Source organism: Phyllostomus hastatus, unplaced genomic scaffold, assembly GCF_019186645.2.
Source record: "Phyllostomus hastatus isolate PE091 unplaced genomic scaffold, TTU_PhHast_1.1 phas_contig_17, whole genome shotgun sequence".
Taxonomy (NCBI): domain Eukaryota; kingdom Metazoa; phylum Chordata; class Mammalia; order Chiroptera; family Phyllostomidae; genus Phyllostomus; species Phyllostomus hastatus.
The window spans coordinates 47,115,510-47,127,661 of record NW_025333664.1 but is presented as its reverse complement, the minus strand read 5'-3'; the positions used below and the strand labels follow the sequence as shown (position 1 = coordinate 47,127,661).

Genomic DNA, 12,152 nt, shown 5'->3' with positions numbered 1-12,152 from the left:
CTAAAGAAGATGTGGAACAGTTCTCAGCCATAAAAAAACAATAAATACTGCTATTTGTGACAACATTGATGCATTTTGAGAATATCATGCTCAGAGATCAAAGATGGTGGCAAGGTAGGTGGGAGTAGAGCCCAGTTCTCCCTGTGCCTAACTGGAACACCTACCCCATAATCTTAGGAACAGAGTGAAGAGCCAGTGGAATCCCAGCTTATATGAAGTTTGGAGGCCAAAAATTGTAAAGGACATTGAAAAACAGATGGTGAGGAGATTGCACTGGAACAGTAAGGTCCCTGGGATCTGTGCTGGGTCCTAAGCCACTGTGGCCCACCAGTCCTGTGACTGTGGCAGGATACGGGGAGAAGAGTTGGATCATCAGCTCTCTCCCCTCCCAGAGCAGAGAGGGCAGCCTGGCACCAGGAGGGACCTAGATGCTAGAAGTCGCTGGGGGGAATGAAAATGAAGTGGGAGACACACAGAGGTGGTATACATCTGCTGGGACTATGGACACTGGCACTAGAGAAATTGGGGTATTGGGCAACAACAGGAGAAGGGACAAGTTGGGCCATGTAGGACCCTAACTCAGATAGTCTCCAGACTGGTTGGAAAGTTGGGCTGAGTGAAAAGCCGTGTGCTTGTTAAGAATGGTGGGCAACTGCTTTGTAAGGAACTCTCAAGCAGTGGCTGGCTTGCCCCAAGGGATATTTGAGCTGCACAGAACCAGATACTGAGTGGCTAAGTGGAACCACACACCCAAGCTTGTCTCATGCTGAGTGCCCTGAGGCTGAGTGGCTGAATGGAACTGTTACAGAACAGACTTGGGGTAGGGGGTGAATGATATACCATTACCAAATTGACTCCCCTTACTGCTCCCAGCTCCCTACGCCATACTAGGTTCACCCTCTGGTCCCCAGGGAATGACACCAGGGAATACACCGTGATCAAATGGAACTGCCTTTTGACCTGGCAATTCCACTGCTAGGATTATATCTTAAGAATCCTGAAACACCAATCCAAATGAACTTATGCACCCCAATGTTCATAGAACCACAATTTACAATAGCCAAGTGCTGGAAGCAGCCTAAGTGCCCATCAGTAAATGAATGGACCAAAAATCTATGTACATTTCGTATATTTACACAATGGAACTCTACACAGCAGGGAGAAAGAAGGAGCTCCTACCCTTTGTGAAAGCATGGATGAACTGGAGAGCATTATGCTAAGTGAAATAAACCAGGTGGTGAAAGACAAATACCATATGATCTTAACAGGAACCTAATCAACAAAACAAGCAGGCAAGCAAAGTATAGCCAAAGACACTGAAATAGAGAACAGGATGACAGTGACCAGAGGGGAGAGGGAAGGGGATAATGGGGGAAAAGGGAGAAGGGTTTACAGGAACAATTATAAAGGACATATGGACAACAACAAAGGGGGGTGGAAACAGGGGAGGGAGGGAGGGAGGGCTGGGGTGGTGGAGAGTGGTGGGGGGAAAAGGAAGACAACTGTACTTGAACAACAACAACAAAAAAAGAACAAGACAAGGATTTCTACTCTCACCACTCCTATTCAACATAGTATTGGAAATCCTAGACACAGCAATCAGACAAGAAAAAGAAATAAAAGGCATCAAATTGGGAAGGAGGAAGCAAGAGTATCATTGTTTGCAGATGACACAATAGTGTACATAGAAAACCTTATAGACTCCACCCAAAAAACTACTCAACCTAATAAGTGAATTTGGCAAAATGGCATGTTACAAAGTCAACATTCAGAAATCAAAGACTTTTTTTGTACACCAACAATAAATTATCAGGAACAGAAATCAGGAAAAAATCCTATTTTCTATAGCAACAATAAATATAAAATACTTGGGAGTAAACTTAATAAAGGAAATAAAAGACCCATACTCAAAAAACTACAAAACACTGAAGAAAGAAATTAAGTTCTTTCTTAATTTCTTTCTTCACAAATAAGACACAAATAAATGGAAGCATGTACTGTGTTAATGGATTGGAAGAATTAACATCACCAAAATGTCCATACTACCCAAAACAATTTATAGATTCAGCACAATCCCTTTTAAAATGCCAATGATATACTTCACAGGTACAGAACAAATATTTTAAAAGTGTATATGGAACCATAAACAACCCCTAATAGCTGCAGCAATGTTGAGAAAAGAAAAGCAAAGTAGGAAGGTCAAAAACCTGATATCACACTGCCTTACATGGTCACTGTAATAAAAACAGCTTGGTACTGGCATAAGAACAGACACATAGACCAATAGAACAGAATAGAGAGCCCAGAAATAAATCCAACTCTGTATGGTCAATTAATATTTGCTAAAGTGGGAAGAAGCATAAAACAGTGTAAAAATAGCCTCTTCAACAAATGGTGTCAGGAGACCTGGACAACTACATGTAAGAAAATGAAACTTGATCACCAACTTACACCATACACAAAAATAAATTCAAGGTGGATAAATGACCTAAATATAAGTCATGACACCATAAAAGTCCTTCAAGAGAACATAGGAAGGAAAATCTCAGGTATTCCTTGGAGCAATATTTTCACTGATATGTTCCCTAGAGCAAGGGACACAAAGGAAAGAATAAACAAATGGGACATCATTGAAATAAAAACCTTTTGCACGACTAAATAAAACAGCATTAAAATGAAAAGAGAATCAAGTGCATGGGAAAAATATATTTGCCAATGATACCTTGGATAAGTGTTTGATCTCCAAAATATATTAAGAACTTAGACAAGTCCACTCCAGGAATATAAACAACCCAATTAAAACATGGGTAAAAGACCTGAACAGGCACTTCTCCTAGAAAGACATACAGAGGACCCAGAGGCATATGAAAAGATGCTCAGCATCACTAGCCATCAGAGAGATGCATATTAAAACCACAATGAGATACCATTTTACACCAGTGAGAATGGCCATTGTAAACAAATAAAGAAACAAGAAGTGTTGGAGAGCTTGTGGAGAAAAGGGAACTGTAGTGCATTGTTGGTGGGAATGCAGACTGGTATAGATAGCCATTGTGGAAAACAGTATGGAATTTCCTCAGCAAACTGAAAATGGAACTGCCTTTTGACCCTGCACTTCCAATGCTTGGATTATATCCTAGGAATCCTGAAACACCAATCCAAAAGAACCTATGCACCCCAATGTTTTTAGCACCACAATTTAAAATAGCCAAGTACTGTAAGCAACCTAAGTGCCCATCAGTAAATGAATGGATAAAAAAAAAATGGTACATTTACACAATGGAATACTACACAGCAGAAAGAAAGAAGGAACTCCTATCCTTTGCGACAGCATGGATGGAACTGGGGAGCATTATGCTAAATGAAATAAACTGGGCAGTGAAAGATAAAAATACCATATGATCTCACCTTTAAGTGGAACTTAATCAACAAAATGAACAAGAAAGCAAAATATAACCAGAGACATTGAAATTAAGAACAAAGTTACAGTAACCAGGGGGGAGGTGGCAGCAGATAATGAGAAGGAAGAGGGGAAGGGTTTTCAGGAACAACTATAGAAGACACAGGGACAAAAACAAGGGGGTGGAATCAGGGGAGGGAGGGAGGGATGGCTGGGGTAGGGGGCAGTGGAGGGGGGAAAAGGCAGAAAACTGTAATTGAACAACAACAAAATAAATAGTTAAATTTTAATAAAATAAAAATCAATGCATTTATTGAATAAGTAAGAAAAATTATTTGAGGGTAATAACATTATATAAATTTCAGTTGTACAATATTATAATTTGATATCTGTACACTTTATTGTATGCTCACCACCACAAGTCTAATTTCAATTCATTTGACTCCCCCTTAACCCACTGCAACTTCCCATCACTGCCTTCCCTCGATAACCACCATTCTGTTGTCTTATCTGAGTTTTTTGTTTTGTCTTCTTAGTTCATTTGTTACTTTTGTACTCTATAGCACATATAAGTGAAATCATATGTTTTTTTTCCTTTTCTGACTTATTTTACTTAGTATAATACCCTCAATATCCATTAAGGCTGTCACAAATAGCAATATTGCATCTCTTTTATAGCTGAGTAATATTTTATTACATATATGTATCACTTCTTCTTTATCCATGTATCCATCAATGAACACTTAGCCAATATCTCAGCTCTTATAAATAATGGAGCAATAAACATAGGATTACATATATCTTTTCAAATTAGTATTTTCAGTTACTTTAAGTAAATACCCTGAAAAATAATTGCTGGGTCATATGGTACTCCTAGTCTTAATTTTTTGAGGAACCTCCATAATATTTTTCATACTGGCTGAACCGGTTTACACTCCTACCAGCAGGTAAAGAGGGTTCCCTTTCACTATGTTCTCAGTTACTATTTCTTTTGTTTTGGATAATGACTTACCTAATGTGTGCATTGATATTTCATCGTGGTTTTGATTTGAATTTCCCTGATGATTAATGATGTTGAGTATCTTTTCATGTACTTTTGGTTATTTGCACATCTTGTATAAATGTCTGTTCAGATCCCCTGTTCATTTTTTAATCAAGTTGTTTGCTCTTTTGTTGTTGAATTATGAGTTCTTTATACATTTTTTTATATTAACCTCTCATGGGGTGTATCATTTGTAAACATCTCCCGTTCCGATGGTTGTTTTTTGGTTTTCTTGGTGATTTCCTTTGTTGTGCAGAAGCTTTTAAGTTTCAGGTACTCCCATTTGTTTATTTTTGTTGTTTCCCTTGCATTGTGAGTCAAATTCATAAAAAACACCATTGAGACAAAAGTCTAGAAGCTTAGTGCTTATGTTTTCTTCTATGTATTCAAATTTTCAGGTCTTACATTCACATTTTTAATCCATTTTGATTTAAATTTTTGCTTATGACATAAGATAGTGGTCTAGCCCTAGATGATTGGCTTAGTTGGCTGGAGTGTTGTCCCATACACCAAAAGGTTGCAAGTTTGATCCCCAATCAGGGTGCGTACAGAGGCACATGATCAATGTTTCTCTCTCACATTAATGTTTCTCTCTCTCTCTTTCCCACCTTCCTCTCTCTCTAAAATCAATAAACATATCCTCAGGTGAGAATTTAAAAATAAAGGATAGTTGTCTAGTTTTATTCTTTTGTATGCAGGATTTCAGTTTTTCGCAATGCCATTTATTGAGGATACTTTTCTTTCTACATTGAATGTTCTTGGTTCCTTTGTCATGAATTAGTTGCCCATATGTGTATCAGTTTATTTTGGGTTCTGAAATCTCTTCCATTGGTCTGTGTGTCTGGTTCTCTGCCAATACAATATTGTTTTGATTACTATAGCTTTAGAGTATAGTTTGAAATTGTGGGGTGTGATAACTCTGCCTTTGTGTTTGTTTGTTTGTTTTTTGTTTCAGAGTTTTTTGGCTATTTGGGGTCCTTGCAAATTTTAGGAATTTTTGTTCTACTATGAAAAATGTCATTGTAAAGGACAGCAAACTCACAATTATTAACAACCACACCTAAAGCAAAACCAAACGAAACTAAGCAAACAACTAGAACAGGAACAGAACCACAGAAATGGAGGTCACATGGAGGGTTAGCAACAGGGTGGTGGGAGGAGGAGGTGGGGGGAAGGTACAGAGAATAAGTAGCATAGAATGTAGGTTGAAAATAGATGGGGGAGGGCAAGAATAGTATGGGAAATGTAGAAGCTAAAGAACTCATAAGTATGACACATGGACATGAACTAAAGGGGGGGAATGTGGGTGGGAGAGGGGGTACAGGGTGGAGGGGAGTGAAGGGGGGAATGGGACAACTGTAATAGCATAATCAATAAAATATATTAAAAAAAGAAAAATGTCATTGGGATTTTGATGGATGTTACATTGGAACTGTAAATTCCTTTAGGCAGGCCATTACATCTTAATGGTTACCTTATTTCTGCTTTTGCCTTCTTTCTACTTATTGTCAACAGATGGTCATTGGCGTCAATTCAATGCCAATAGGAACCCCCAATCTAGAATGTGGTGAAAAAGGAAATTTTTTTTCAGTGCAAACACTTCAATTGTGATACAGCACAGCTGTGAGAACAGATGGGCTGGGAAACAGTTCAATAGTGTTACAGCTCAATTATGAAGCAGCATGGCTGTGGAATAGCACTGCTGTGCAGCAGCCCTGGTACAAGGTAGCCCTAGGGCAAGGCCACCTTCTCTAGCTAGAAAGCTCTGCTCTGCCTTCCTCGCTCCACTCCGTTTTTGCTCCCTTGTGCCTTGCTCTGCATGCTCTTCTCTGCTCAAGTCCAACGATATGTCTCAGCCAGAAACAGAATCACTAGTGTTTGGTGGAAATCGAAAATGCACACTCTGAGACAGAGGGAGGGCTGACTTATAGCAAGAGAAGTCTGCACTCCTAGTCTCTGATTGGTCCATTCTCATGCAAATGAGGACTCTAAATTCTTGTGGTTTGATTGGTCCAAGAAAACATTGTCCTGATTAGAATTGTCCTATTAGAATGGAACAGCTCTAATTGGTTGTTGATGATACTAATGGTGATACTGCTGCACATCTTGGACTGGACAGGGAAAGTCTCAGTCCTATTGACTGAAATACAATTCTAGAAGGTCCTTTATATGGGTTGGCTCAGATGGCAGGAACACAATACAGTCAGGCCAGTTCAGGGAGGCAGCTTAGTGCAGGTTTCTACCTGAAGATTGGCTTGTGTGAGTGACCCCTGTGTAGGGTTTAGGCTCCGTTTTTAGTTTTTAATTCTGGCCAAGTTAGCCACCAGGAGGTCCTGGTGGACCTCCACTTTCTCAGCCTGGACACTACTCATGCTTGCACAGTGGCCAGAATGATTTCGTTAAATTAAATGGCATATTCCCTTTGCTAAATACTGTCAGAGCAGAAACTGTCTTTACAAGGAGCAGCAAGACCCTACATCTCTCTTAGTCTAGTTCTAACTTCTCTCTGACCTCTCACATACCACACTTCCCCACACTCACTCTTCCCCTCACATTGAATATTATTGGGCATCCTCTAGCCTCAGGGCCTCACCCACAGATGCCTGCTTGTCCCCTTCCCTCACTTCCTTTTGGGCTTCACTTAAAATGCCACCTTCCCACTGACCTTCACAGGTCAACCTCCTGCAATCCTTATCCCTGTCTCTTATGTTGCTCCTCTTCAGCATTTGTAATTATCTAACACTTTTGTACTTTTCATTTAAGTTTTTTTATTGTTTCCCAGCTGTAAATTTTAAAGGGGCAAAGATATTTCCTTTTGTTGCCCCTCACCCTCCCCCATTGTGACTGCTGTATTCTCAGTCCCTAGGACAATTCCTAGCATGAATGCCTGCATAATGAATATTTATAGATTGTAAATATGATGGAAACATAGTAACGAGAAATTTTATGTTTCCTAATTTCCACAGGCACGACCTTGGGGTATACCATTGCCTAGTCTCTGTCCTCTGGTTGTTTTCAGAAGAGGATGTTAAAGCAAGAACAAAATTCCACAGAGAACACATCGCTTACAGGATTCAGTGAGGTAGGCTCCAGGCTTATGCCCTGAGCTTCGCACTTTCCAGAAATAATCCACACACCGCGGAGGACCCTCGGTCCACATTCGCCCCTCCACACTCCTCCTCACACTACACACCCAGTACACCCTGGCTCGTGGACCCCGCCCAGCTCTGCGCACTTCCGGTCCGGTCCCCAACCTGGCTCATACCCAGTCCCCCTGCTCTCTGGGTTTGGCCAGCTGACCACTGAGCAGAGAGAACAAGAGGGCAGTGCCTGGTGGCACAAAGAGGCGGGGCTTCTGCACTTTGCGACACAAAGAACGGCGGGCAGATACGGCATGGGAGCCTTGGGCCTCCTAGTAGCTTTGCCCCACATCCGTGAGACCTGTGTGCGCCGGCTGAGACGGTAGACCACCGACCCCAGCAGTCCAGGTGCGCTGGGTCGCATGGCCTGCGGGCGCACAAGCTGATAAGGTAGAGTGGCTGCAAGTTCCTCTGGTTGGGCCAGGGAGCCAGGAAGTCAGCAGGTGGGACAAGAAGTGTCCTGGCCTGCGACTCTGGGCGGATGGCGGCCGGGGTGGGGGGTGAAAAAACCTGCAGTACTACTTCGCCCCCTGCCCCTAGCCTCGCCCTGGGACTGGCCACGGGCCACGGGCGTGGGGTCTCCGGGACGTGGAGTCCGCGTCTTCCCTTTGCCTCTGGATATAGGGACTACAAGTTCAGTAAGTATGACCTGGTATCCCGTTTTTCCCAGCACCCTGGAGGGCTAGGGGTGGGGTCACTTTAAAATAACGTATCCTACGGGGATGCCCGACTGCTTGACCAAGCCTTTAATACCCAGGCCCTACTACATGGCCGTTTCTGAAGTAGCGGTACCCCTTTAAGCAGAATTTGCAGTGTTCTGGCTCCTTTACTAAAGTGGATGTTCAACTTCTGATGTGCGATCTGGGATGGGGTGAAGAAAGCGGTTTCATTAGAACGTGGGGGTTAGATGGTTGGGGAGAGCCGTGGCCTAGGTGGGCCACTGCAGCCTCTGCTCCCAGATGCACCGCTGCCGGTGGGCAGGTGCCTTCTTTGCCTACCCTACCGCTGCCAAGTCCCTTCGTGCTTCACTTGTCACCTGTGAAATGCTATGGTCCCATTCCTTTGACAGATGGAATTATTGAAGAGAATTATCTCCTGTAAATAAATAACGTTGCATCCCACTATAGAACAACTTTTTAGGATGTACTTGTTTTCTTTTGTTATATTAGGAGTTTGCACTTCGAAAAACTTTGAAATAAGATGCCACCCTCTGGGGCAGAAAAGGCTGTTGTTTGGCAGAATCGCCCCTTTCCTCACCACAAATGTCATGTAGGAATCTTTCCAGTCTCTTTGCATGTTTTATTCTCATAAATTGTGCCCTGGTGCGTTGTTAGGAGCTCCCTGTAGGTCTGTGTGTTTGCACAGGATGGAAGTGAAGAAAGGTCACTTGGTTCCTTTCTGCTTTAGGAGACTTATGCCAAGCTTTGGAACAGGGAGGCAGTGGTGTGTGTGGGCTGGGCTGTATTTGGGGGGACACTATGAAGCTAAATGGCTTGGATAAAGTCAAGTGAGGCTCGAGGTCCCATCATCAACACTGTTAATAGGAAGAAGGGATTATGAGTGACAATGACTTTCTTATAAGAGGTCTTTGCTGTGGTTTCCAGGTTTTCCACCTTGGACTTTAAATACTTTTAAAAGAAAAAGATTAAAAAAAATAATAATGGTTAAAACTGGTCTATTAAACCGAACACTATCAGTAGCCTTGCAATTTTAATAGCTTTGTGCAAAAGTCAGTGTTAATTAAAAGAGAATGCTAAGGCAGTTAGAGAAGCAAGCTACCACTATGGTGCCCCTCTGTTTGATTTATACATCATCTAGTGGTTTAAACCATTACAAATTTAGCTGGTCTGTATTGGGAAATCCAGGCCTGCTGTATGTGCTTAAATATAGTTTATATTCAATAAAAATGAGAGGATAATCATTTTTACAGGATGAGAAAACAACCTTTTCCAAAGACCTTGAACTTCAGATAACATTTAATACCATTAAATTAGAAAGAGAACACTTTATAGAGCAAAAGTTAGGGTTTAAAATTGTTTTAATTGAATTTATATAAACTTTGAAGGAATACCTTTTCCCTAAATTTTATTCTTCAGAGGTGTTGAACTGATATTTGCTAACAGCATTTGTAAATCCCTAGTGTTAGTGAATCCTTTGCTCTGAGTCCTTATGAATGTTTGGTGGTGGATAGTAGAGTAACGAAGAATTGGAAAGTTCTAATCATAAATATTCAAGGTATCTAGATCCTGCCCTTTTATGGTGATTGACTTTAGATGCCAATTCCTGGATGGTTCTTTTTTATTTTATTTTTCTTTGAAGATAAAACATGTGGCATTTAAAAATTGAGGCATGTGAAAGGTCCCTCTGACCACATCCTTTCTACCTTGGACACATAGATTTGGGATTTACCATAAAGAGGTGGCTGCTAGGTATCTCTGTCCTTCTCTTTGAGCCAAAGACGGCAGATCTAGAAAATGGAGTCAAAACATGGTGTCCTAGCCTCACTCTTGACCAGAGGGAATGGCGCAACCATCTTGCCTGGAAGGGCATTTCAGGTGCCATAGGCACTTTGATCTCCAATTCCGTGGTAATTCTATAAAGGTTGAGTGGCAGTGGCCGTAACTAGACTCTAGATTTGGGTGTAGCTTAGTTCTTGGTTTGAGGTACAAATTAGGAACAGGCTCAAGGCCAGAGATTTCATTAATCACAGCAGTAGGCCAAACCTTTGGGTCAGACTACCTGGAGCTATTTGGAGGGTGGAGGGTGGTGATAGCAGAAGGTTTTCCTTCCCCATCGTTGGGGTAACCTTGAGACTCTTGGTAAGAGTTCTACACCAAAGGATTCTGACTGTTGTCTGAACCATGATATAGAGACGCCTTATGGAGTATGTTCTCTTCTTCATCCTCTTGACAAAACTTGGAACATGCCTTTGCTGCTCCCTGGATGCGGGTTTTTGGTCTCTCAATCTTGGAATGTCCTTCTCTAGACGTTAAGGGATAATAACTCCTAGTTTCTCAGTCTGGTTCATAGTCTGCCTTCAGCTGAAATCATTTTTTTTTTGTCAAATAAAAAAAAGCCCTCCAGGTAATTTTGATGCACTCAAATTTGAGAAGCATTAATATATGTACCAGTTTTTGTGCATTGACTGTTATTGGGTTGGCAAAAGTCCATTTAATTTTTTTCCATAAAAGATACATTTTACATTTTCATCTATAACTTTGTTGATTTGGATATTTTGAGTATGTTGACTGTCTTCTGCTATTGGCTTCTAATGGGTAGAACCAGGGGTACTACTAAACACCTTCTAATGCACAAGACAGCCCCCAGAAAAGAATTTATTTGGCAAAATGTCAAAAATACCAAGAAACTTTACAAACCACTTTTGACATGTTTGATTAGTCACAGCATCTTATCAATACACTGCACAAATATTTTTTGCATTTCAGTTGTGTTTCTTGAAATATTGAAGGATAATATGCTGAAAAAGTTGCTTATTTTATTCTATCTTCAATATTAAAATAGCTGCCCCCAAATTCACCAATTTTGATAAGTGTTTTAAAAATTCACACTGATATCACTGCTGTTACAATAAAATCCACTAAATTGTTTCAAATGAAGTTAAAGCAACTAAGCAATACTCATAGCCATTGTACAAAAACAGCTAAATGAACATTTCAGCCACCCCAATATTTTGTATTTCATTATAGGAAACTGACAAATCTTTTTGTGTTATAAGACATATTCTTTTTTTCTTTGTTATTATATTATTTTTAAAAAACTTTATTGTTGTTCAATTATACTTGTCCCCATTTTCCCCCATTGCTCTCCCCTGCCCTACCCACACCCCACCACCCACAATCAACTGACCTCCATTACACACTCACCACTGGTATCTTTGTCCATGGGACTTCTATATATGTTCCTTGACTTCACCTTCTACTTCTTTCCCCTATATGGCCCTCACCCTTCCCCTATGGTCACTATCAGTTCTTTATTTCCATGTATCTGGTTCTATTTTGCTCACTTGTGGGGTTTTTTTTTTATTAGGTTTCACTTAAAAGTGAGATCATATGGTATCTGTCTTTCACCACCTGGCTTATTTTACTTAGCATAATACTCTCCAGTCCAATCCATGCTGTATGGAAGTGTAGGAGTTCCTTCTTTCTTTCTTTTGCCTAGTATTCTATTCTGCATGTGTACCACAGTTTTTTGATCCACTCATTTACTGATGGGCACTTAGGCTCTTTCTAGCACTAGGCTATTATAAATAATGCTACTATGAACACTGGAGGACATAGGTTGTTTTGAATTGGTGTTTCAGGATTCTTAGGGTATAAGCCCAGCAGTGGGATCTCCATCTTAGAAGGCAGTTCGATTTTTAGTTTTTGGGACAACTTCCATGCTGTTTTCCATAGTGGCTGTACCAATTTGCATTCCTACCAACAGTGTACCACATTTCCCTTTGCTCCACAATCTTGCCAGCACATGTTTGTTGATTTGTTTATGATGGCCATTCTGACCAGTGTGAAGTGGTATCTCATTGTGGTTTTAATTTGCATCTCTCTGATGG

At 40.9% G+C, this 12,152-nt stretch overlaps 1 protein-coding gene across 5 annotated transcripts in view; it reads left to right on the top strand.

The window, feature by feature from the left end:
* Positions 1-7,730: 7,730 nt before the first annotated feature.
* NINL (ninein like) overlaps positions 7,731-12,152 on the top strand; it is a 261,481-nt gene continuing 257,059 nt past the window's right edge. For 3 of the 5 annotated variants that reach the window (XM_045832845.1, XM_045832842.1, XM_045832841.1), the window contains exon 1: positions 7,731-7,972. The gene's annotated coding sequence lies outside the window, so the exon portion shown is untranslated. The remainder of the gene's footprint in view (positions 7,973-12,152) is intronic. The other 2 variants (XM_045832846.1, XM_045832843.1) reach the window with 2 other exon arrangements.